Source organism: Symphalangus syndactylus, chromosome 13 (assembly GCF_028878055.3).
Source record: "Symphalangus syndactylus isolate Jambi chromosome 13, NHGRI_mSymSyn1-v2.1_pri, whole genome shotgun sequence".
Lineage (NCBI taxonomy): Eukaryota > Metazoa > Chordata > Mammalia > Primates > Hylobatidae > Symphalangus > Symphalangus syndactylus.
This window is the reverse complement of record NC_072435.2, coordinates 110,996,180-111,021,014: the sequence shown is the minus strand read 5'-3', so window position 1 is coordinate 111,021,014 and position 24,835 is coordinate 110,996,180. Positions and strand designations below refer to the sequence as shown.

Here is a 24,835-nt window from a genome sequence, read left to right as displayed (position 1 = left end):
TCCCGCAATCTCACTACTGGTTATACATCCAAAGGAAGTGAAATCAGCATGTCAAAGAGATAGCTGCACTTCCATGTTCATGGCAGCATTAGTCATAACAGCCAAGTTATGGAAGCAACCTCTGTCCATTAACAGAACAACATATAGATGAAGAAAATGTGGTAGATATACACTGTGGAATAATATTCAGCTTTATTTTAAAAATCCTGCCATTTGTGGCAACCTGCATGAAACTGGAGGACATTACGCTAAGTGAAATAAGCCAGCTGCAGAAAGACAAATATTGCATGATCTCTCATTTATATGTGGAATCTAAAAACATTTAACCCATAGAAACAGAAAGTAGAATGCTGGTTTTCAGGGGCTGGTGGAGGGGGTGTTGTTGTTGGGGAGATGTTTGCCAAAGGACACAAAATTTCAATTAGATAACAGGAATAAATTCAGAAGATCAGCCCTACGACAGAGTGACTAGAGTTAATGATGTACTGTGTTCTTAAAGAAGAAAAAATATAATGGCCAAAAAAATTAGAACCTGAATATTCAACAAAAAAGACTGGTTAAATACATTATAGAATATTACAGCCTGAGAAAATGATGTCGTCTATAAAATCCAAGATATAGAAATGATAAGAAAAAAAGACGGTATGCAAAAATGTGCGTACACAGTGATCTCCATTTAAAACACAGTCACTCCCAGCTTATGCAATAGTTTTTATTTTGGAAAATCTTGTGCAATTCAAATTTTGCATAAGTCAAAAAGATCCTTTGTAGTCACTGCATATTTTAAAGTTGCAAAACTTTTGATGTACCTTTTGTGTGCATGTAATTCGAACTCTCATTCAAATATTTTCCTTTTTATTATTGAAGTAGCCAGGGTTCACACGAAACGGAGCAAAGAGTTTTTTGAATATCCCCCATAGTGCCTCGCTTTGTGTTGGTTGTTTAATCAGTGCTTGGTAAATACTTGTTGGATTTATTTGTAGGAGGCTGTGATGGTTTTACTGATGCTTATCAAATATTTCTGGCACTTCATCTTTCCCAAATGTAATAGACAACCTCAGATCTCCTTGTAGGTAGTTAGGGTCATGTGATTAAATCTAGCCAATGAGTTGTGAACTTCTTGATGGGCATTTAATGCCAGTGTGAGATCCACCAGAGATCTTTTTTCCTCTGCTCTTGTGAATGGCAGTATTCCAAATGATAGTGCCTCCATTATCCTTATTCTTAAAGTGAGGATGGCATGGAGCAGAGCCCTCAGCCAGCCTGTGATGAACATGTAGCATGCACAAGAAATGAGCCCTTGTTATTTCAATCCATCAAGATTTGGGGGATGTTTGTTACTGCCACAAATCCTAGTCCTTTGACACTCAAAGAGTGACCTGCAGACTGGCTGCATCAGCCTCATCTGGGGGTTTGTTAGAAATTCAGAATCTTGGACCCTTCTTTCAGACCTACTGAATCAGGGACTGCATTTTTTTTGTTTTTTGTTTTTTTGTTTTTTTTGTTTTGAGACAGAGTCTCACTCTGTCACCCAGGCTGGAGTGCAGTGGTGAGATCTCAGCTCACTGCAGCCTCTGCCTCTTGGGTTCAAGTGATTCTCATGCCTCAGCCTCCTGAGTAGCTGGGACTACAGGGATGCACCACCATGCCCAGCCAATTTTTATATTTTTGGTAGAGACAGAGTTTCACCAAATTGGCCTGTCTGGTCTTGAACTCCTGACCTCAAGCGATCCACCCACCTCAGCCTCCCAAAGTGCTGGGATTACAGGCATGAGCCACTGCACCCAGATCTAGGAGCTGCATTTTAATAAGGTGTCTCAGGTGATCTGTGCACATAATAAGAATCCAAGAGTTCTGCTCTGGCCTAGCTGGAATGATACTCAGGCAAAGGGAGGCAGAATCGTGGAAGTTGAGAAGTGTATGCAGAAGCCTGCATTCCAGCAGGTAAGTCACTTAGCTTGTCTGAGTCTCAGTTTTCTCATAGAGATTAAAGTGAGAATCCAGTAAAAATAACGTACACTTCATAATGTATATTTTAAAATAAAATATATTATGTATATTTATCTATTATATATATTTACCCATAATGCACATTCAATAATGTACATCATGGGTCCTAGTAAATGCTCAATAAATGATCGTAGGCATTATCATTTCAGAAAGAGTATAGATTGCCACATGCCAGGACTGGAGTCTTGGCTTTCTAAAGATCTTTTCCATTACCTCTGCGGCAAGAACGACATCTTCTAAAGACTCAGGATGGCCTCTAACGTAAGGATTCAGTAAATATTGATCAATTAACCCACCCACGATGAGGTTCCTGTCAACCACTTAATCACCTTCAAATGGCATGTTTATTTACTTAATTCTTCTTCTGCCCTGTTTCTGCAGCTTCATGGCCTAATTCCCTGATCCTCCAACCAGGAGGCCTCCCCAGGCCTGAAAGAAGTGTTTGTAAAGGTAAGAACAGCTGTTAGCTTTGCATGCTTTTGTAGGATCAATGTTCTATCCCTCTTATGCCTACAGAGGGCCACTTTCTCTGAGAACTCTGGAGAAATTGTTCAGCAGCAGGTAATATACACACACACACACACACACACACACACACACACACACACACACACACAAACGCTTTCTATTTCTATCCAAGACAGAGAAAAGTGAATACCCCAGGGAAAGGACCTGGGTAAACACAATGATGATTAGACTGTTCACCACTTGCTTTTCCTGGAGAGAACCATCTATAGTATGTTTGTTCATTCCACCCTAAATCTTCCTGTGAGGAAGAACATGCAGGGATTATTTATCTTTTTGTATTATGGAGAAACTGAAGTTAAGTGGCTCCCTAAGGCCATAGAAGACAGTGCCTACCAGGCCAGTGTTTGGAGTCAGGCAGGCCTGGGGATGAAGCAAGGGACCACCGAGGACGAACCTGCGGCATCCTGAGTGCAGTATTTAACTCTCTAAGCCTCAGTTTCCACATGCAGCTCCCCCTGGCTGGGAAAACCCCGCCCCATGCACTCTGTGATGTCGATTTTGAGTTGTTTTTAAAATCAAGGGGTTGGATGCAATTATCTTTACAGAACTTTCCCATGCATGGAGCGTTAACTCATCTAATCTTCCTAATGAGAGGAAGAAATTGAGACAGAATCAGAAGAAATATAGGGGAAGAGAGAGAGAGAAAGAGAGAGAGGGAGAGCTGCTTATGGGAAACAGCATTTCATCCTTTATTAATAACAACCACATAAACCCAAACTACATTCAAAAAAACTGAAGCCCACTATGAGAAGGAAATGATGCTGAATCTCTGACATGGGGACCAGCAGTCCCAGTTTGCCAGGGACTAAGGAATTCCTAGGACATGGGACTTTCAGTGCTAAAACGAGAAGAGTCCCAGGAAACCAAAGGTGAGTTGGTCACCCTCATCTTTGATCAGGCCACAGAGATTACAAACTGGCCCAGAAAAGGTGGCATTTCAGGGAATGCTGGGGCATATGTAAAAGAGAGTGTGGCTAGAAATTTCAAGAGAGGAATTGAAAATCTCCGTGGGCACCCACCACCCTCCTTCCTCATGCATGGCCTTGTCTGAGCTGAGGTTTGCAAGGGTGGGGTTGCTGGGCCAGGGGCTGGATCAACTTTTGGTAGGAGAGGGAGATGGAGAGAGAATGGGAGGAATTGAAGCACAGAAGCTCTTTAGAAGACAGACACCAACTAGTAAAACTTTAAGAATAAATTCAAAATCGGAAATCATGAATGTATCATAAGACATTTTATAAAAAGATGGGGATCATGTAATTATAGAGGAGATGAAGGCTTGCTTTTCCCTGGCATTCCCTTCTGGCAGGGAAAGAAACCAACAGGGCAACTTCATCACGCTGATTCCTTCACGCTCTGGCAGGCAAGTGATAAAATTATCAGATGAGGGTCCCCAGTCTCGTCTCCTACAGCCACTTTCGCCAAGTGTGCCGTGTCTAAAATAATGAAGGTGGCTTGATTAAATGTTCACTGGCTGCAACCGCTGTGCTAATTTGGAGATGGGCTTATTAGTTTAATGACCGCTCCAAATCATCAGAATTCATTAGCATTAGTGCCGCGGCTTCATCCGACCTCAGCCCAAGGCTCCAGGCTGCCACCGTCGCCGTCGCCGTGTCTCTATTTATATCACCCCTACTTCTCGGGGAGGACAGTGTGTGTGTGCGTGTGTGTGAGAGAGAGAGCAGGCACGCATACATGTGTATATGTGTGTGTACACATGCAGGCACCACAACTGGGAATTTCTATGCACTTGATCTGCATAATGATTTTAGCTTTTCTTCCCCCAAAGAAAAGTTGTTGTAGCCTTTTTCTGTTTTTCACGCCTCCATACATGTGCAAAGAGGGGCTCTTAAAGTGCTTTGGTGAAATATTCTTTTTCATTAGACTAAGGAGGGGAAAACCCAAATTGCTTACAATGACCCACAGGCTCTACGTGGCCACCTACCCTCCACCTGCTGGGGGGCATCTGATTTCGTCTCCTGCACGGTTCTTTTCCTCACTCTCCTCCAGAGGCACAGACTTCCCATAATGCTCCTAAAACATACCAGGCATGATTGCCACCTCAGGACCTTTGCACTCACCGCCCCTTCTGCCTGAAACTCCTTCTCAAGATAGCATCATGGAATACTCCCTTACCCCCAATTGTTGTTCAAATGTCACCTTGGGGAGGCCTATTCTGGCCATCTTGTTTAAAATCATAACCGCCCTAATACCTCCCCCTCCACTTCACTCTGCCTTATTTATTCCTATCAAATACACTATGTAATTTACATACATATCATATTTAATGCCTGACCCCGCTACACACACTGTGTCACTGTTGCTTGTTTTGTCTACTGTTATATTCCCAGTGCTTAGAGCTACCAGAGAGTTGGTGCTCAATACATAGTTGTTGAATGAATAAATGAATGATCCCATAAATGCATAAGTGCTGTCGATATACAAGGAAATAAGGATCACCATGGACTCAGGGGAAGTCTTTTATTGGTTGCCTCTCAGCTGAGCTGTCACCGGTGGTGTTACTTGGCACAGATGAAGGTGAACAGGCCAATGTAATTCTGTCTCTTTCTGTAAGTTAGCTGGGAAGACACTGAGTGGAGGTGACAGGGAAGTTTGGGAGCTAAAAGGTTGTACAGAGAGATTGTGTGGGGCAAAGCTAAGGCCGGAGGAACCATGGTAACTTGAAGCTGCAAGGAAGGAAGTGCTGTAAGGGACAAGGAAGATATACAGGTGAGGAAATTAGGAAGACACTCAAACGTGCAAAGTGAATAGAACTGAGTTACATTAAGAGAGTAAAGGTCTCCAAATGACTGGCCCTGGGTATTTACTCCAGCGACATGATAGCTAGTATCACCTTCCAAGAGGTTTTTCTCTACCTTGCTTTTGTTTGGGGTGTTCCATGAGATTTTCCCTTTCATATCTCTCTTTCTATCCACTATCCACCACTGTCTTGGGGTTATAAAGTAGGTTGTTAGACAATAAAAAGACCCTTGCTAAAATATAGGGGCTGAGAATTCTAACTTGTGTTTGACTTGATTCTTCTTTTTCTCATCTGTAAAATGGGTCATCTGTAGGTCAAATACTAGTGGTCTCCAGAAACATAGCTTAACCCTTCAAGGAACAGAGAGGTCTACAGATCTCTGCCCCTGTGGGTTCATACAGAGAGAAGGGGTATAATGAGAGATGGGGTATAATGCAGAAAGATGTTTTTGAGTGCAATTACTTTGTCTTTAAAATAAACTTTTAATTATGACACAAGCGATAAGGATTCAATGTAGAAAACACGGGAAATGCAGAGATAATAAGGAATATTTTGTTCCTTGGAATATTTTGCTCCTTCCTTCCTTCCCTCCTTCCTTCCTTCCTTCCTTCCTTCCTTCCTTCCTTCCTTCCTTCCTTCTTTCCTTCCCTCCCTCCCTCCTTCTTTCTCTCTCTCTCCCCCTCCCTCCCTCCCTCCCTCCCTTCCTTCCTTCCTTCCTTCCTTCCTTCCTTTCCTCCCTCCCTCCCTCCCTCCTTCTTTCCTTCCTTCCTTTTCTTTCTTTCTTTCTCTCTCTCTCCCTTTCTTTCTTTCTTTCTTTCTTTCTTTCTTTCTTTCTTTCTTTCTTTCTTTCTTTCTTTCTTTCTTTCTTCTTCTTGACAGAGTCTCACTCTGTCACCCAGGTTAGAGTGAAATGGTGCAATCTTGGCTCACTGCAACCTCCACCTCCTGAGTTCAAGCAATTCTCCAGCCTCCCAAGTAGCTGGGATTTCAGGTGCCCGCCAACACGTCCAGCAAATTTATATATTGTTGGTAAAGACGTGGTTTTGCCATGTTGGCCAGGCTGGTCTCGAATGACCTCAAGTAATCCACCTACCTCGGCCTCCTAAAGTGCTGAGATTACAGGCCTGAGCCACCATGCCTGGCCTTTGGTCCTTATTTCTGCAAAGATTATCTGTCATGAGTATTCCTTGATTCTAAGGTACACACATGCTCTCCTGATGTCTGAGATCAGGACACATCTTAAAATAAAGGATAGGTACATATATTTAATATTTCACACCACTCATCTCATACCCCCCTAAATAAAAGAGGACATCAAATCAATATTGAATCTTATAATGAAAATCATCTTAGATGAAAACATAACACTCTCTCTCTTTCTCTCTCTCTTAGAAAAATGGCATCATGCTCTTTGCTGGTCTGCTTTTTTCTCACTTCATTTTAACCACACCAATATCTGGAGCTTTGGCCAAACAACTTGGCTTCTAGAAAATGTGGTAGAGAGTTTTCAAATGAGTGTGAGTTTTGCCCTTCCCTTTAACTCTCTAAATTGGTTTCTTAGGAATTAATTCCATAGTTCTTTTTCTAGATAATGTTTTAAAAAATATCTTCACATAAAAAACACAGTCCTTTTTTTGTTTTTTTTTTGAGATGGAGTCTCACTCTGTCACTAGGCTGGAGTGCAGTGACTCAATCTCAGCTCACTGCAACCTCCGCCTTCCAGGTTCAAGTGATTCTCCTTCCGCAGCCTTGCAAGTAGCTGGGACTATAGGCGCCCACCACCACACTCGGCTAATTTTTGTATTTTTAGGAGGGTTGGGGGTTTCACCATGTTGACCAGGATGGTCTCGATCTCCTGACCTCATGATCTGCCTGCCTTGGCTTCCCAAAGTGCTGGGATTACAGGCATGAGCCACAGAACCCGGCAGATCCAATCTTAAACTTACAACTTATGAGTTTTGTGACCTTACACAAGAGTCTTAATCTTTCTGGACTTCACTTTTTTGATCTGCATAATGGGAACAGTAATAGGATCCCTCTCTGTGGGGTATCTGAAAGGATTATATGAGGTAATGGATGTAAACAGCACTTATGAAAACACATAGCAAGTATTCCATAAGTGGTAGCAATATTAAAAGGTTAAAAATTTGAAAAAAACCATGTAAACACAAAGAGAAAAATAACAATGATCTGCAATTTTGTTACTTAAAATGAAAACTACCTTTTAATTTATATTCATCCACATTTTCTGTACATTCTTAAGTATTATATATACACCCAGACACACACAGGCATGCACTTACATGTCCATAAAAGTGAGATGAAACTGTATATACCTTTCAGTAAACAACTTTTCCCATTCTCCAATAAAGTATAAATATGTTTCCAGGTCAACTCCCTTAGATCTTTTAAATTCCAAGAACAAAAGATACAAGAAGCTCTACCAAAATACAAACAACAAGCAACAACAACAACAATCTTCCTACCTTGATGTGTACATCTGTAATTGTGGTGTTAAAGTTGTGTAGGGAAAAAGGGAGAAAGCTTCATTTGTCTTCCTCCAGCTTGAGTTGATAGTTGGTGATTGGACTAATGGTCCCATGTACTGTTGTAACTTCAGGAACCGCCGTGAAGCAAGGATTCATCAAAGAGGGGAAGTGAGAGGATTTCGTTTGCTTATTTAATAAAAAAAAATTAAAAAAATAGAGATTTCCTTTAGCTTGGAGGTATGGTTTAATTAGAATGGTTTTCTTCTGGGTTTTTGTGCCCTCATTCTCCACCCCTCCTCCATAAAGCCTGCCTGAGAAATGGCTTCTTAAATATGGACAAAATCATCCTAATTATTTAATCTACTCTTATGGAACACAGCAAGTGGAAGAATGCGCCCTCAGTTTGACCTTCTGTGGTAGAGGAAAAGAGAGAAAGTCTAGATTTAAAAAAACGAACAAACAAATACAATGACAAAAAGCTCTTCTTTACTTTGACTGTTTTGCTCTTGTCTGCTTAATTTCTCTTAACTGTGGGCTCCTTGAGGGAAGATACCCCATCAGATTTATTTGTGTACCCTCAGAACCTCCATAACACAAGGTACAGATCTCGGAATGAATAAGTGAATGGATGAATGAATGTAAGAGGGAGTGGTTTGCAAAATCACTGCCAGCTTTGCTATTTTTCTTTTCTATTAGACATGATCAGTGATAGAAGACTACTACATTTTATTCGTCTAGGGAAGGGATGTTCTTAAACTTAGGTTTCCTCTACCTTCTTTCCTCAGAAAGAAAAAACAATAAAGATTCCTATGAGGAAATTATAATAAAGAGGAGGCCATACACAGTGTTACATAACTCAAATTGCAAACTGTGATTGGTTTTGGTAGGGAGGTGGGATTTGGGGGATGAGGAAGAGACTTCCTGCCAACAAGCTCCTCACATTTCAGTGCCCTAGGTAATCATCCACTGGAAATCCTCTTAAAGCCCATGTTCATGCATTCCACGTTTAAAATGCATAAAACTTTTGATGATTCTAAAAGGTTCTGCGAGGTTGATGTGGTGGTCAGGGCCATGTGAATCCTAGGCCATGTGAATCCTCACACCCCATAATATGTCTCGAGGGATTTCTCAAATCCCATGTTTATGAAAGTGAGCCTTATGCCCTTCTGTACACTTACACATGTTTAAAGGATTGTCTTGAAGTGTGAAGAAACAAAGGTGTGGGAGTCAGAGCCCATTTCATTGTCTATGGAGCCAGGATCCCAGCAGAAAAAAAAAAAATGCATTCAGCTGTTTAACTCAGAGACATTTCCATAAGGACTATTTACAGAATTGTGAGCTGAGTTAGGAGAACCAGAAATGGATGATGAAGCACCATCAGGGACTTCTAACAGCAGGAAGTTGTCACCAACCCTGGAACACAAGGGGCAGTGGGAGGAAAAGGACTCTTGGGGTCCAATGAAAGCTGGAGCCATGGAGGTGAGGTCACCCACTGAGTGGTGTAGACATGGGGAGCCACAAACCCTTTCAGATATATAATACAGAAGCAGAGAGGGAGTAGAGGCATTGATACCCAAGCTCTCTCTCTTGCCACCCTCAGTCTTCTGCTGGTGTTTATCGTTGGTCAAACCCAACTGAAAGCCAGGGGTAAGGGAACATGAGTTTTATAGTCTGCATGCATCACAGAGAGGGCAGAGGAAGGTAGATAATTAACTTTTGAGATGAAATTGGAGTTAGAATAACCAGCATCCTTGATTCAAGGTGGTAAAAGGGAAGGCAATGCCACCTGCCTATTAGTTGAGGAGACTGAGTTGACAGGAACAAAGTTTACTGGGTGATATTCTCGTGCAGAATCAACATAGAAGCTCCTCATTCTTTGGCAAGAAATGTTTCCTCCAATTGTATACATTTGACATTGGTCTGAGTGATGGATAGAGAGAAAAAATAAAGGATACTAGGTCCTCGGCGTGTTGTTTCACATGAAGACCACAAAGATTTTCTAGCTGAGAGATGTATTCTTATGGTAACCAGCTTCTAATAGTCCTATCCCTGTGTAGTTTCCTCCTACATTGTACCAGGGTTGGTCTGACCAATGGCATACAGCAGAAGTGATGGTGTTTCAACTCTTGAGATTAGATAACAAAAGAAATTGCAGGTATATTATCTCTCCCCCATCCCCCCCTTTCCTGCTCTCCTTTTTTCTTCCTTCCTCCTCCTGGCTCTCTTCTCTCCTCTCTGTCTTTCAACTGATCACGGGGCGGCGGGGGCGGGGAGCGGGGGCAGGCGTGGGGAGCTATTTTGGGAGCAGCCCTGAAGAGAGACCCACATAGTGAGAATCTGAGACTTCCTTCCAATAGCTGCGTGAATAAGCATCAAAATGGATTTCCCTCAGTCAAGCCTTCAGATGAGATGATAGCCCATCTGACTACTTGACTGCAATGTCATGAGAGACTCTGAAGCAGAACCATGTAGTTGAGCTGCTTCCAGATTCTTGACCTTCAGAAACTGTGAGCTAACTTTGAGGTTAAATGTGTTTGCTCCTTTTCAGTAATGATTTGTAACATGCATTGGAAACTTTTATTTTGTGCTTATGGTAATCTTTCACAAAGCCTGGGATTCACACTGTCTTAACTGTATAACAAGGTCCTTGTCTAGCCCCTGAGACTCAGTTTCTTCAATTTTCAGTGACAATCACAATAATCCTATCAAAAGGGTTGTCCTGAGGATCAAATTGTTGTCCAAAATACTTATAGTATTCTAAGTCCCTAGGACAGTGCCTAAAACAGAGTAACTACTTAACAAACTTAGTTGTTATCATTAAACAGGGAGAAAAATGGGTTTCAAATACTATTTATAATTAAGAGCATGGCGCCAATGAGACCTGAGATTACAGTTTGCCATTATTGCATGGTCTATTTCAGCTCTGTTATTTCTCTTGCCTCGAAGACAGTTCTGTTCTCTTACAACTGCTGCAGTGCACAGTTTCCCAAAACAACATGCAGTTCTGCCAACCTCAGAGGCCTGGAGCTTTGAAACAGCCCCCTCCTGACTGTGGAGAACTGGCTGTCTCCACTCGCGCCTCCTTGGCAGAAGGGGAATCCCTGATTTTCTGGACATGCTTTGTCACTCCCTGGGTGTTAGCCAGATCTTGCTCATGATTTCCATTCTCTAATGACTCGGGGATGAGTATGTGACTGAGTCATAGGGAGCCGGTGGGGTGTGGGTGGCTGTATGGTGTTTATACTGAAGTCACAGGGGGTTGGGGCTTCATAGAAAATAGCAACAATGAGTAGATGACCGGTTCAGATGTGAGTTCAGCAAAACACCAAGGCACGTGTATACCTATGTAACAAACCTGCGTGTTGTGCACATGTATCCCAGAACTTAAAGTATAATTTAAAAAAAGAAAATAGCAACAATGAATAGGGAGTCAGAGCAGCTCACCCAAGCTCTGTCATGTTTCACACTTAACCTGGGAAAATTCACCACTTTCCTTGTTGCTAAAAACTGCCAAGTTTTTCAATCAGTAAGAGCATCTTCTTTCTCTCTAAGAATGATGTAAAGAGCACTATTAATAGTTTTTGTCTTGAAGCTTGAGCTGGCCTTCATGACAATCTTCCCATTTTGGCAAGAGAGTACATCCATTTCAGTTTTCAACTCTCCCTTACTCCCCAGAAGCAGGTAAAAAGGAAAAGCAGCAATGAAAACAGTAGCTGTCGTTCTGTGTCAATTACCCTCTTAGGCATAGAAAACTCTGGAAAAGAATGGAAGAAAATTGCCAAGTGGACAGAAGGTTGAATCCCAGTATTTTCTCTCCAAAGCAATTCACCTTTCAGACTACACATATTCAAAAAAGCATATGGGCCGGGTGTGGTGGCACATGCCTGTAATACCAGCACTTCAGGAGGCCGAAGTGGGGGTATCACATGGGGTCAGGGGTTTGAGACCAGCCTGGCCGACATGGTGAAACCCCATCTTTACTAAAAATAGAAAAATTATCCAGGCATGGTGGCATACACCTGTCATCTCAGCTATTCTGGAGGCTGAGGCAGGAGAATCACTTGAACCCAGGAGGCAGAAGTTACAGTGAGCCAAGGTTGTACCACTGCACTCCAACCTGGACGATAGAGTGAGTGAGACCCTGTCTTAAAACAAACAAACAAACAAAAGCATATGTACAAGCACATATTTAGGGTCATGCTGTTAACAATAGTGAAAAATAGGAAGCTACAAAAATGACCATCTATTCGTGACTAATTCAACTAATTCATATACTTTCAAAAGTGGTATACTCTATAACCATTAGCAAGAATATGCTATATTTATTTGTATTATATACCCAAAGGATTATAAATCATTCTACTATAAAGACACTTGCACACGTATATTTATTGAGCCACTGTTCACAATAGCAAAGACTTGGAATCAACCCAAATGCCTATTAATGTTAGACTGGATAAAGAAAATGTGGCACATATACACGATGGAATATTATGCAGCCATAACAAAGAATGGGTTCGTGTCCTTTGCAGGGAAGCCATCATTCTCAGCAAACTAATACAGGAACAGAAAAGCAAACACTGCATGTTCTCACTCATAAGTGGGAGTTAAACAATGAGAACACCTGGACACAGGGAAGGGAACATCACACACGGGGGCCTGTCGGGGGATGGGGGGCTAGGGGAGGGAGAGCATTAGGACAAATACCTAATGCATGCAGGACTTAAAAACCTAGATGATGGGTTGATAGGTGCAGCAAACCACCATGGCATGTGTATACCTATGTAACAAACTTGCATGTTCTGCACATGTATCCCAGAACTTAAAGTAAAATTTAAAAAAGATAAATAAATAAAAAACAAACAAACAAAATCACACACGGGAATGTACAAAATATCCTATTAAGTGAGCCACATCACAGTATAATAGGAATAATGTAGTTCCATTTCTGTTTTGAATTATCCTCTGAGTGTATATGTGCATATATTTATTTGAATAAAAAATTTAGATGTCTGGAACGTTACACACTAAACTATTAACAGTAATTGGGGGTGGCCTGGTTTTGGGAAGGATCAGAAGAAAAACAGCTTTTACTCTGTAAAAATCTCTAAAATTCTATACTGTTTGAAACGCTAACAACAAACATATTTGTGGATGACTTTTAATTACTTTTTATTAACCAGCTTAAAAACGGAGAGGTATAAGACATGGTACCCTGGGTTTCTTCTAGTTTCTCTGCAACAAACTGGTTGTGAACAACTAGCTAGTTTTGGAGAGAGGCCCAAAGTATAGGAGAAGGGGAAAAAATGAAGGGATGTGGGAGAAAGAAAAGAAGGAAACTGGACAGTGGGAAGAGAAAATAACTACACGAGTATAGTCCAACAGGAACTATGGAAGAATTCTAAAACTGTAGACTCACCTGGAAGTTTGCTAAAAGACAAACTTGGAGCTCTAGCGCTGGAGATCTCGAGTCAGTCGGTCTAGAGAGGACAGGGGAAACTGCAGTTTAATGCTTCTCCCAGGTGTCTCTCATTAGAAACCATAAACAATGGGGTTAAGGCCCGGATCCACAACCACTGCCTCTGCAACCTTGGACAGGCAGCTTGACTTCTCTGTCCCTTTGTTGCCTCATTTCTAAAAAGAATTCCTTACACTCTCATTCTCAAATGTGAGTTTGTATCATAATAGCCTGGAGGGCTTGTTAAAATGCAGATTTCTGAATCTTTCTGCAAATTTCTGAGTCATTGGGTCTAGCAGTGAGCCCGATAAATTTGCATTTTGAACAAGTTCAAGCGCTGTGGATGCTGCTGGTCTAGAAGTCACTTTTAAGAACCAGGACTTTACCATTAACAAGCCACAGGTTGCTGTAAGTAAGGTACAAATGAAATCATACATGAGTGAGTGTTTTGAAACTAAAAAGGCTCATGTCACGATGGTTAAATGTATCATTAACATCCTGCCTCCTTTACTTACAGCTTTACAATTTGAGGAAAATATCATATAGTCTTCCTGAACCTTGATTTCCACATCTCTAAAATGGGTATAACATTTGATAGAAGTGAAATTTCCGTGAAATATGCATGAATTCTCACATGATTACCACAGGAATGCTGGGAAGATTAAATCATTTTCAATGGAGAAAGTGTCTACCTGTGACACTTTTGCTTTTATTACTGTCAGTGCTAAAATACTGTAAATGAGGAAAAAAAAGATTTGGGCCCAAGGGGAATTCAGCTATAATTTATCAAGCCTCATCTGCATGCTCAGGGGTGGCCATTCAGTGAAAATGGAAGTAGCAGGAATCTCTTTGCCAAACCACAGCAAGAACTCAGGCACTGGGCTCTGGATCCTGATACAGGTGCACTGTAGAGTGGGTCATGTGACCCTGATTCTAAGAACCATTATTCCCTTGCTTGGAATTGGAAATCTGACAAATTCCCCTTGGGACTCTTGAGAAATCAGCCAGTCAACATGATCAAGAGCTGGCTGGAAAGCCAGGCTCTTTTCCTCCAGACCTATTTGGGTCTTGAGGCCTTGAACACCCATGGGTCCCTTCTCCACTCTGAGCCCAGTTCACCCTCTGTGTCCCAGTTTTTCCATCTCCCAAACTCCCAGATCTTCATGCGGGTTCTGCGAAGAAGTGGCAAGAACACAAACCTTGACACCAGCATCCTGCCCATTGGTAGGCAAGCTCTGCTCCTCCCTGCTGCATTCTGATGGGGAGGGGACAGATATAAGAGTTGTTGAAAGCAGTGAGTTAACCCAAGGGAACCACCTGGCACATAGTAGATGCTTTCCCGATGACATCTGTTGTTCTCAACATTCCACCATGCCTATCTAGTCACTGTCCCTTCCAGGGACACCCTAAAGTGGCTGAAGGACTGTCCTGCCAGGGACGTGACCTGGCTCCTCCCTACTCATGAGTTTCCTGCCAGCCTTTCCCATGACGTCTTTCATTGCTTTTCAGTCCATGATTCATCTAAGCAAATGCTTAGTGTTTTTCATAAGCATGCTCACCCCAGTTCTCCATCATCAGGGCCACCCAGGAATGCTCTTTTAAATAACAGATTCTTCTTCTTTCTTCTTCTTCTTTTTTTTTTTTTTGCCAATTCTTGGGCTCTAATTTTAAATAACAGATTCTTCTTCTTCTTCTTCTTCTTCTTCTTCTTCTTCTTCTTCTTCTTCTTCTTCTTCTTCTTCTTCTTCTTCTTCTTCTTCTTCTTCTTCCTCTTCCTCTTCCTCTCCTTCTTCTCCTTCTCCTTCTCCTTCTCCTTCTCCTTCTTCTTCTTCTTCTTCTTCCTTTCTTCTTCTTCTTTTTTGCCAATTCTTGGGCTCTAATTTTAAATAGAAGATTCTTCCTCTTTTTTTTTTTGGCCAATTCTTGGGCTCTAACTCAGATTATCTGCATCAGGTTCTTTGGAGATGAGGCCACTTCCGCATCGCTAACGAGTTCCAAGGATTCTCATGCACGGTAAAGTTGAAGAATCACTGTTCTCCACGATTTTGTGTCTGTACCGGAGGAGTTGGCTCAGAGATGTATGTATATTATTATCATATATTCTTAAAGCTATTTTGATAGATAACATCAATAACAATGACTGTAATCATTGAGTATTTACTAGGTGTGAGACCTTATAGCAAGGTGCAGGCAGCAAAATACAGCCCACTCGCCAAATTCAGCTCACCTCCTGTTTTTGCAAATGAAATTTTGCTGGGTTCTGTACTATCTATGGCTACTTGCATGTGCCACAGCAGCAGAGCTGAGTACTTGCAAGAGGACCCCAGGGTCAGTACAATGGAGAATATGTACTCTTTTCCCTTTTAAGAAAAAGAGTTTGCAGAACTCTGCCACAGAGATGAGCACAGACCCTGTGTGCTCAAAGATACTGTGTCCACTCTACCATGAAATCATGGTCAGCCCTTAAAAGTGATGCCATAGAAAAACAATTTCTGCTACTGAAAAATGCTCATATTGGAGAGTTAAGTAAAAAACACAGAGAGGCTAGATTTCAATCTTGAGCAATTATTGCTCTGTGCCTCACTCTCCCTATTGGAAAAATGGCAGCAACAAAAATAGTTCCTCCTGGCATTTGTGAGGATTCAGTGAGAAGACTAAAGTAAAGGGCTTGGCCCCATGTCTGACACATCATAAATGCTCTAAAGAAACCCACAGTCATTCTTTAATCTGCATGGTAAGTAAGATTTTCATTCTCCCCAAGTTGCTTGTCCACTTATACTAAATGTTTGACAAAATTTTACAAAAAGTTATGCATGCCATACAAAAGAACAAAGTCATGCCCTTTGCAGCAACATGGATGGAGCTGGAAACCATTACTCTAAGTAAACCAACACAAGAACTGAAAACCAAATGCCTCATGTTCTCACTTATAAATGGGAGCTAAACATTGAATGCACACAGACATAAAGATCAGAACAACAGTCACTGGAGACCACTAAATGGGGGAGGGAAGGAAAAGGGCCGAAAAACCACCTATTGGGTACTATGCTTACTACCTGAGTGATGGGATCATTTGCATTCCAAACCCCAGCATCATGTACTATGCCCATGTCACAAATCTGCAGATATACCCCCTGAATCTAAAATAAAAGTTGAAAAATTTTAAAAAGTTATGCATGTGCTTGCATAGCTGTATGATAGGCAAAGGCACCTGTTTGCTGTTTGCTTGCTTATTGTCAGGATGGGTCCTGCCTCCTGGAACTTTGCTCTATCCCCACTTACTGTTCTGCAGGACCTTATGATTCTCAAAGCAAATCACCTGTAAATGCTCCCTGACACAGTTTCCACTTGCCACCTGCGATTCTATTTGCCTGTGTATTTTGTTGATAGCAAATGCCTCTGTGCCTTTATACAAATTCCTCTTTTCTTCATCTGGTCTTTGTTTCTCTGCCTTTAAAAGGGCAGCATTAGGAGGAGATGGTCTCGGAGCCCCTTTCCAGCTTTCACATTCCGCTGCCCTGGGATGGCGAAGCAACTTTCACACTTGAAGTTCCCACCACGTCCAGCCTCCTCGCTGTGCTCTGGGGAGAGGGAAGCCTGTGAAACAGAGCTTCCCTCCTTCTGGGCTGCTGGGCGTGGTGACCCTTTAAGCAACTCTGGGATCTGGATTAGGAGCTTGAGCAATGCCCCTAAGCCCTGCACTCTATTTAATTTCCTTGATTTATAGCCAGGATTTCTCGCACCTCCAGGGTAGAGAGGTACTGCCATCTCAGTCTGATTCCCAGGCTGAGCCCACAATTCCTGGGCCTGTTTATCCACCTCTTGCTACAACAGAGTCCATCTCCAGGGGCCATTGTGCACCTCTTTTGAATGAGGTGGCATAGCCAAGCCCAGGCTCCTCTCCACCCACTAGGATTTCCTCTCGTGGAGGTGGCTTTAGGTTCTGATGATGCACACATCCTAGCCCTGAAGGCTGCCCAAGGGACAACGTGTGAATTTTATCAGCAACCCCCAGTGGGGCCTCCTTGGACCCCTAAGATCCCATTTGTTTGTCTGACATTGGGGGTGGAGACCAGCACAGCCCCAAAGGTAGAGCTTGGTGAGTCTTGGGGCGGCTGGAGGACGTGTGCAGGCCAGCAGTTGGGAGCAGAAGCCCTGGGGAGGGAGAGTTGGCTCCCGCTTCAGTTGGCAGTCCTTCTGGGTTAGAGGGGAAGTTGAGAAGGGAATCCAGGATCTGACAAGACCCAGGAGGGGAGGAGGTCAGGATGGGGAAATAAGGATGTGAGAACTCTGTCCTCCTTTCTCATGGCTTTTTCCTTTAACTGGAGCCAGGTTTGCTTCCAAAGCAGCTGGTGTAACCAAGCTGAGGCCAGGGAACTGGAAACCTAGGCAAATCCACAAACAATATGGATGCGGAAGTTGTCGCTGTGTATACAGTAGGTGTCCTCACAGATGCAGGAAGCTTACCTCCCACTGGTCCTTTGCCCAGATGCCAATGTTGACGCCTTGGGAACCCTTACACAAGTCTGTAAGCAGCTCAGTCTCCTTCTTTCTTTTTCTGCCTCTTTCTTCTCTTTTACTCATTATTATTCTATTGTGGTCCTCTTTTCCTAGCTTTCCTCTCTCTTCCCAGCTTTTTCTCTCCCCTTTCCCTTGTTCTCCTGTCATTCTCACTATCTCCCCGTCTTCTCTCCCACTCCTCTTTTATATTTTCTTCTTTTTATTCGGTTTCCTCTTTGTCTATCACTTGTATCCCCTTCCCTTCTTCTGTTGCACTTCTTTTCCTCCTAAAGCAGCCACCCTCAGTGTGGTCGCCAGGCCAACAGATCAGCATCACCTGGGAACTTGTTAGAAATGCGGATTCTCTGACCCCACTCCAGACCTGCGGCCTCAGCCACTCCCGGAGTGGAACCCAACAATCTGTGTTTTCGTAAGCCTCCAGGGGAGCCAGTGCAAGCTGAAGTTTGAGAATCATGATATAAGAGGAAAATGGCAATTTTCAAAAAAATTGGAGTATCTTTGAGTGCTGATCCAAAAAGCCCTCATTTCTAAACATGTAAAGCCCTCCTGTACCCATTAGCTAATTTGGACGTTGGACCACCAGCCCGGCTGAGATGCTTTCAGAAACAACACAAGCAATTACACTCAAGTTCTCTGATTACTATCAGGCTGCTAAATCCCCTCGGCCAAACTATGTTTCTCGTGTTCCTGGACTCTGCCTTGCTTCCTCTCCTTCTCCAGTTGCTTTAAGGAGTAAGACATCAGGGGACACTGGACCTTGTATCCAGCAGCTCATAGTCAGGATCAACATTTGGCAAAGTGTGTTCCTCAGATATTGATAGGGATATTAGTAGAAAAGCGTACCATAGTCAAATACAGGTGGGGAATACTCAGTAAACAGATTTCTTGATTGCAGAATTTTTTAGAGTCCAAGTGCACAGTGGCTCTTGGTTGTTTCTTTTTTTTTTTTTCCCAAGGCAGAGTCTCACTGTGTCACCCAGGCTGCAGTGCGGTGGCACGATCATGGCTCACTGCATTCTGAACCTCCTAGGCTCAAGAATCTTCCAGCCTCAGCCACCAGAGTAGCTGGAACCAGAGACGTGCACCAGCATAGTGGCTCTTAAAAGAGGGTCGGTGCTAGTAGCATATCCTGAACTTAACCACAGAGCTCTATTTTCCACTGGGCATTGCACAGGATAAGTACATTTGGAAGATGCTAATTTAGGAGTTCATAACCTTTCTCCTCAGGAGTGTCACCTGTCTTAGGCAGTGTCTGGTATGGAGGAAAGGAACCAAGCTGGTGCTCAGTAGAGTATTTTGACCCTGAAAGGGCCTGTGCATGAAGAGAAAGGGCATGTTCAGGAGCTCCTGGACCTCCTGACATGCCCTCCTGTTGGTGTCTAAGTGGGTGATGAACAGCCTTTTGTGCTCAGATGGTGAAGCCAGCTTCCCTCCATGATACTGACTATACTCTGATTTCAAGAGGAAGAATGAGAAAACTATCCTTAAGTTGCTCTTTCTTAAAGATGCCCAGAACATACCCCTGGATATTTCCTTTCAGTAGATCTGGCATGAGGTCTGGGAATCTAGATTTTTTTAAAGTTCCCAGGGGCTTAGCATATAAAATGAGGGCTAAAAGCCACTGGTTTACATGAATCCATGCATGGTGTTTAAATAATGATACATTCAGGGAAATAGAGAAACCAGAGCTATGTCCATAACCTTTGAAACAGACATAAGGGAAGACAGCCAGATCCTTTTTCTAACATCATACATGGCGCCCTCAACAGGGAAAATGGACTGTGGTTTTGCTTGGGGGTGGTAACATTGAGGTGGGAGTAGAGAGAGAGAGCTTCTTATTTTCCTATAAACCTGAAAGATACAAAACCATGGTTTAGATCAGTGACAAATAACCCTGTTTTTTTTTCATCAGGAAGAATTATTCAGGAAAAATAAAACAATTTTATAGCCCATTTTTTCCATTAAACTTGAAAATAGTTTTATTGAGTCCCACAAGGGGGAAATGTGTTTTTACCATTGAGATGATCAACCTACTTTTAGCAGCAGAAATCTTTTCTCAAGAGAAGCCTTATATTTAAACTCCAATATATACCATATTAAAAAAGGTCACACTGCTTGAAGAGTAGATGGGAGATCTGAGGTCCAAATAAGTGGGTCATTTTCTCACTGAGTTTTGGAGGTAATACAGGCATTTTGGGGGAACAAGAATGGGAAACCCATATCCTACTTTCTGGATTCCTCCCCCGGCCAAAGTCAATGAGAAAATCAGCACTTCTCTCCCTCCACAAAAATGTTATTTTCCAAGAATATTAAATAGTCACATGACAGCAGCTTCTGAATTTTTAACTCGATACCAAATCTCAAACTACATTTATTTTAATGAATTGAGATTCTAGCAATTGCACTTAAAAATCCTCTTTAATTTTTAGAATTCACATCACTTAAACCTCTACAGAGACTTCTTAGTTGTTGCTGTTTTTAATCTGGGATTTGATAGAGTTCATGACTTTTTCATCTCATCTGAAAAGACTACAGCAACAATAACAAAACAAACAGTGTATACTATCCTTATTCTTGCAGGAAGAAGTAACTGGAACAGAATCATCTGGCAAAATCAACTGAGAAAAATGGAAAAAAAGGTACCACCTGGCTTCCTTACTAGTAATATTTTTAGTGGCAATAATACCCAAATAATGTGGATCCCAATCAAGGTAATAAACAGATCCACCACCTTTCAAAGTTTTCTTGTGTCCCTTTGTGTGTGTGTGTGTTTGTGTGTGTGTGTGTGTGTTAAGAACACTTAACATAAGATCCACCCTTTTCACAAATTTTTAAGTACACATTATTGTATTAACTGCAGGCACTATGTTATATAGAAGATCTCGAGAACTTATCCATATTGCATAACAGAAACTTTATACCCATTGAGGAAACAACTCCTCATGTCCCTCTTTCCCCAGCCTTGGCAACCACCATGCTATTCTCTGCTTTTATGAGTTTGGCTATTTTAGATTTCTCATAGAAATGGGATAATGCAGTATTTTTCCTTCCGTGACTGGTTTGTATCACTTAGCATAACGTCCACCAGTTTGATTCATATTGTATGTAAATGGGAAGATTTCCTTGTTTTTTTAAGCCTGGATGATAGTTTGTTGAGGTTGCTTCCATGACTTGGCTACCTGTGAGTGCTACTTGGAAGTGGAGATTATCTCTTCAAAATCCTCATTTAAATTCCTTTAGCTATAAACTCTGGAGTGGAATTGCTGGATCATATGGTAGCTCTATTTTTAGTTATTGGAGGAACTTCTATTTTGTTTCCTAAAATGGCCATACCAATTTACATTCCCACCAATAGCGTACAAGAGTTCTTTTTTTTCTACATCCTTGCCAACACATCTATTTTCCCTTTGAAAATAGCCATTCTAATAGGTGTGATGTGATATTTCATTGTGGTTTTGATTTGTGTTTCCCTGATGATTAGTGATATTGAGCACCTTCTCATATATGAGAGGACTTCAAAAATTCATGAAGAAAAACTTCATCTTTTATATTAAAAGATAAAAACAAAAAATGCAAACTTTATTTTTCTCAACATAAGAATCATCAACTTCAAGACACTTTTGCAAGCAGTAATACCAGCCATTTAGTCCATCACTAAAGAACCAAGGGTCTTGGGGATTTAACCATGTTAAGACAGTATTTTTTATGTTATTCACTGAAGAAAAATGGGTCCATTTAAATATTTTTCAAGATTAGGAAACCAAAAGAAGTCAGAAGAAACCAAATATGGACTGGAAGATGGATGCCTAATAATTTTCCATTCAAAGTCTTGCAAAAGTGCACTTGTTTGATGAGAGGAATGAGCAGGAGTGTTGTTGAAGTGGAGAAGGACTTTCTGGTGACAGTTTCCCAGGTGTTTCTCTGCTAAAGCTTTAACTAACACTCTCATAATAAGCAAATATTATAATTCTTAGGCCCTCCAGAAAATTAACAAGCAAAATGCCTTGAGCATCCCAGAAAACTGTTGCCATAACCTTGCTCTTGACTGCTCTGCTTTTGCTTTGATTGGACCACTTCCACCTCTCGGTAGCCATTGCTTTGATTGTGCTTTGTCTTCAGGATTATAATAATAAAGCCATGTTTCATCTCCACTTACAATTCTTCAAAGAAATGTTTCAGAATCTTAATTCTACTTGTCCAAAATTTTCATTGAAAGCTCTGCTCTTGTCTACAGCAGGTCTGGATGCAGCTGATGGTGTTGGTGCCATTGAGTAGAAAGTTTGCTCAACTTTAATTTTTCAGTTGAAATTGCATAAACTGAGCCAACTGAGATGTCTGTGGTGTTGGCTATTTTCTCTGCTGTTAATCATCGATCCTTTTCAATTAGGTCACACACAAGATTAATTTTTTCCTTACAAATCATTGTGGATGGTCCGCCACTGTGGGCTTTGTCGTCAACACTGTCTCATCCTTTCTTATAGAGAGTTATCCATTGGCAAACAGCTGATGTCTTTGGGGCATCATCCCCATAAATTTTTTATAAAACATTGATGATTTTACCATTCTTCTACCCAAGCTTTACCACACATTTGATGTTTGTCTTTGCTTTAATTTTAGCAGAATTCGTGTTGCTTTGATAAGGACTATTCTCAAACTGATGTCTTATCCTTCCTAGTGCCTCCAACTAGATCCTGTTGAGACATGTTGTAGTAAGTTAGTATAAGTTTATTTCCATGTAAAAAATTTTGAAATCCATGTCTAGTTTTTTTTGTAATACACATCTTCCATGAACATTTTGAATTCCTTTTGTACTTGGCCATTTGTAAATCGTTGGAGAAATGTTCATTCAAATACTTTTCCCATTTTAAAATTAGGTTATTTGTATTTATGCTATTGAGTTGTAAGAGGTTCTTGTATATTTTGTGTATTAACCCCCTATCAGATAAACAGTTTGCAAATATTTTCTCCCATCCCATATGTTGCCTTTTCACTCTGTTGATTATTTCCCTTGCACTGCAGAAGCTTTCAATTTGGTGTAGTCCCACTAGTTACTTTTTGCTTTTGCTGCATATGCTTTTGGTGTCATATCCAAGAAATCATTGCCTGGAGTGAAACTTCTCAACCGAGAAAAGCCTAGCACCAGATGGCTTCACTGGTGAATTCTAGCAAACATTTAAAGAAGAATTGATGCCAATATATTTCAAGCTGTTCCAAAAAATTGAAGAGGAAGAAACCCTTCCAAACATATTTTATGAGGCCAGAATTACCCTGTTACTAATGCCAGACAAAGATACTATAAGAAAAAAAACTACAGGCTAATATCCTTGATGAACATAGATGCAAAAATTCATAACAAAATACTAGCAAATCAAATTCAACAGCACATTAAAAGTATCATACACCATGAAAAGTGAGATTTATCCCTGGGATGCAAGGATGGTTCAACATATACAGATCAATGAATATAATATCCCATATTAAGAGAATGAAGGTTAATAAGCATATAATCATCTTAGTAGATGCAGCAAAAAGCATTTGACAGAATTCAACACCCTTTTCTGACAAAAACTTTCAGCAGATTAAGTGTAGAAGAAACTTACCTCAAAATGGTGAAGGCTGTATATGAAAAGCCCACAGCTAACGTCATACTCAGTGATGAAAAACTGAAAGTGTTTCCTTTTAGATCAAGAACAAGACAATGATGCTCACTCTAGCTACTTCTATTAAGGATGGTACTAGAAGCCAGAGCAATTAGGGAAAAAATGAGATATTTAAAAAGACATTCAGATCAGAAAAAAAGTAAAATTGTCTCTATTTGCAGATGGCATAATCTAAAGACTCCACCAAAAAAGTGTTAGAACTAATAAATGAATTTAGTGAAGTCACAGGATACAAAATCATCATTTAAAAATCAGTTGCACCAGGCATGGTGGCTCACCCAACATTTTTGGAGGCTGAGGTAGGAATATAGCTTGAGTTCAGGAGTTTGAGACCAGCCTGAGAAACACAGTGAGACTCTATCGCTACGAAAAAAAAAAAAAAAAAAAAAACAAATTATTCAGGCATGGTGGCACACACCTGTAGTCTCAGCTACTCAGGAAGCTGAGGTGGGAGGATTGATTGATCCTAGGAGGTCGAGGCTACAGTAAGCCATGATTGGTCCACTGCACTCTAGCCTGGGTGACAAAGTGAGATCCTTTCTCTCTCAAAAAAAAGAAAAAGCTACATTTCCATACACTAAAAATAAACTATTGGCAAAAAAATTAAGAAAATGACCTTATTTACAATAGCATCAAAAAAGATAAACATGCAAAAACAATTATGTTTCTACAAACTACCAATAAACACATGGACACAAAGATTAAAAAGTACAATACCATTTACAATAGTATAGCTACAAATCTGATAAAGCATATACAGGACTAAATGATATACATATACTAAAAAATGCAATATGCCAATGAAAGAAATCAAAGAAGGTCTAAATAAAAGGAGAGACATACTGTATTAAAAAAATAAAATACTTAGAAACAAATTTAACTGTAAAGGCACATTGGTACAGTGAAAAGTACAAAACATTGATGAAAGCAATTAAAATGACACAAATAAATGGAAAGAAATCTATGTCATGGATTGGAAGACTTAATATTGTTAAAAGATCTACACTACCCAAAGTAAATCTGTAGATTCAATGCTATCCCCAACAAAATCCCAATGACTTTCTTTTATAGAAATAGAAAATGTTCTCTTTTCTTTGTTTCTACCAGGGTTAAAGAGAGACCTTTTGGGAGGAGTTTGAAGGGGGAATGTCCTTGACTATGTGGAAGAAAACTGAGGATGGTAAAGTGTTCACTGGAAGTGACATGGGGTGAGCCATGAAATGCATCCTCAATGACATCCTTTGATAGACTCAGATAAAGAATGAAATTCCTTTTCATTTCATTGATTGTCTGTTTGATATGGTTTTGCTGTGTCCCTGCCCAAATCTCATCTTGAATTGTAGTTCCCATAATCCTCATGTGTCGTTGGAGGGGCCTGGAGGGAGGTAATTGAAATATGGGGGCAGTTACC

General features: G+C 41.1%; 1 long non-coding RNA gene across 1 annotated transcript; it reads left to right on the top strand.

The window, feature by feature from the left end:
- Positions 1 to 2,389: 2,389 nt before the first annotated feature.
- On the top strand, positions 2,390 to 24,633 carry LOC129460763 (uncharacterized). The gene is made up of 4 exons (XR_008650305.2): positions 2,390 to 2,460; positions 15,197 to 15,321; positions 20,345 to 20,403; positions 24,532 to 24,633. It is a non-coding gene; the product is annotated as an uncharacterized lncRNA (long non-coding RNA).
- The last annotated feature ends 202 nt before the right edge of the window (positions 24,634 to 24,835 follow it).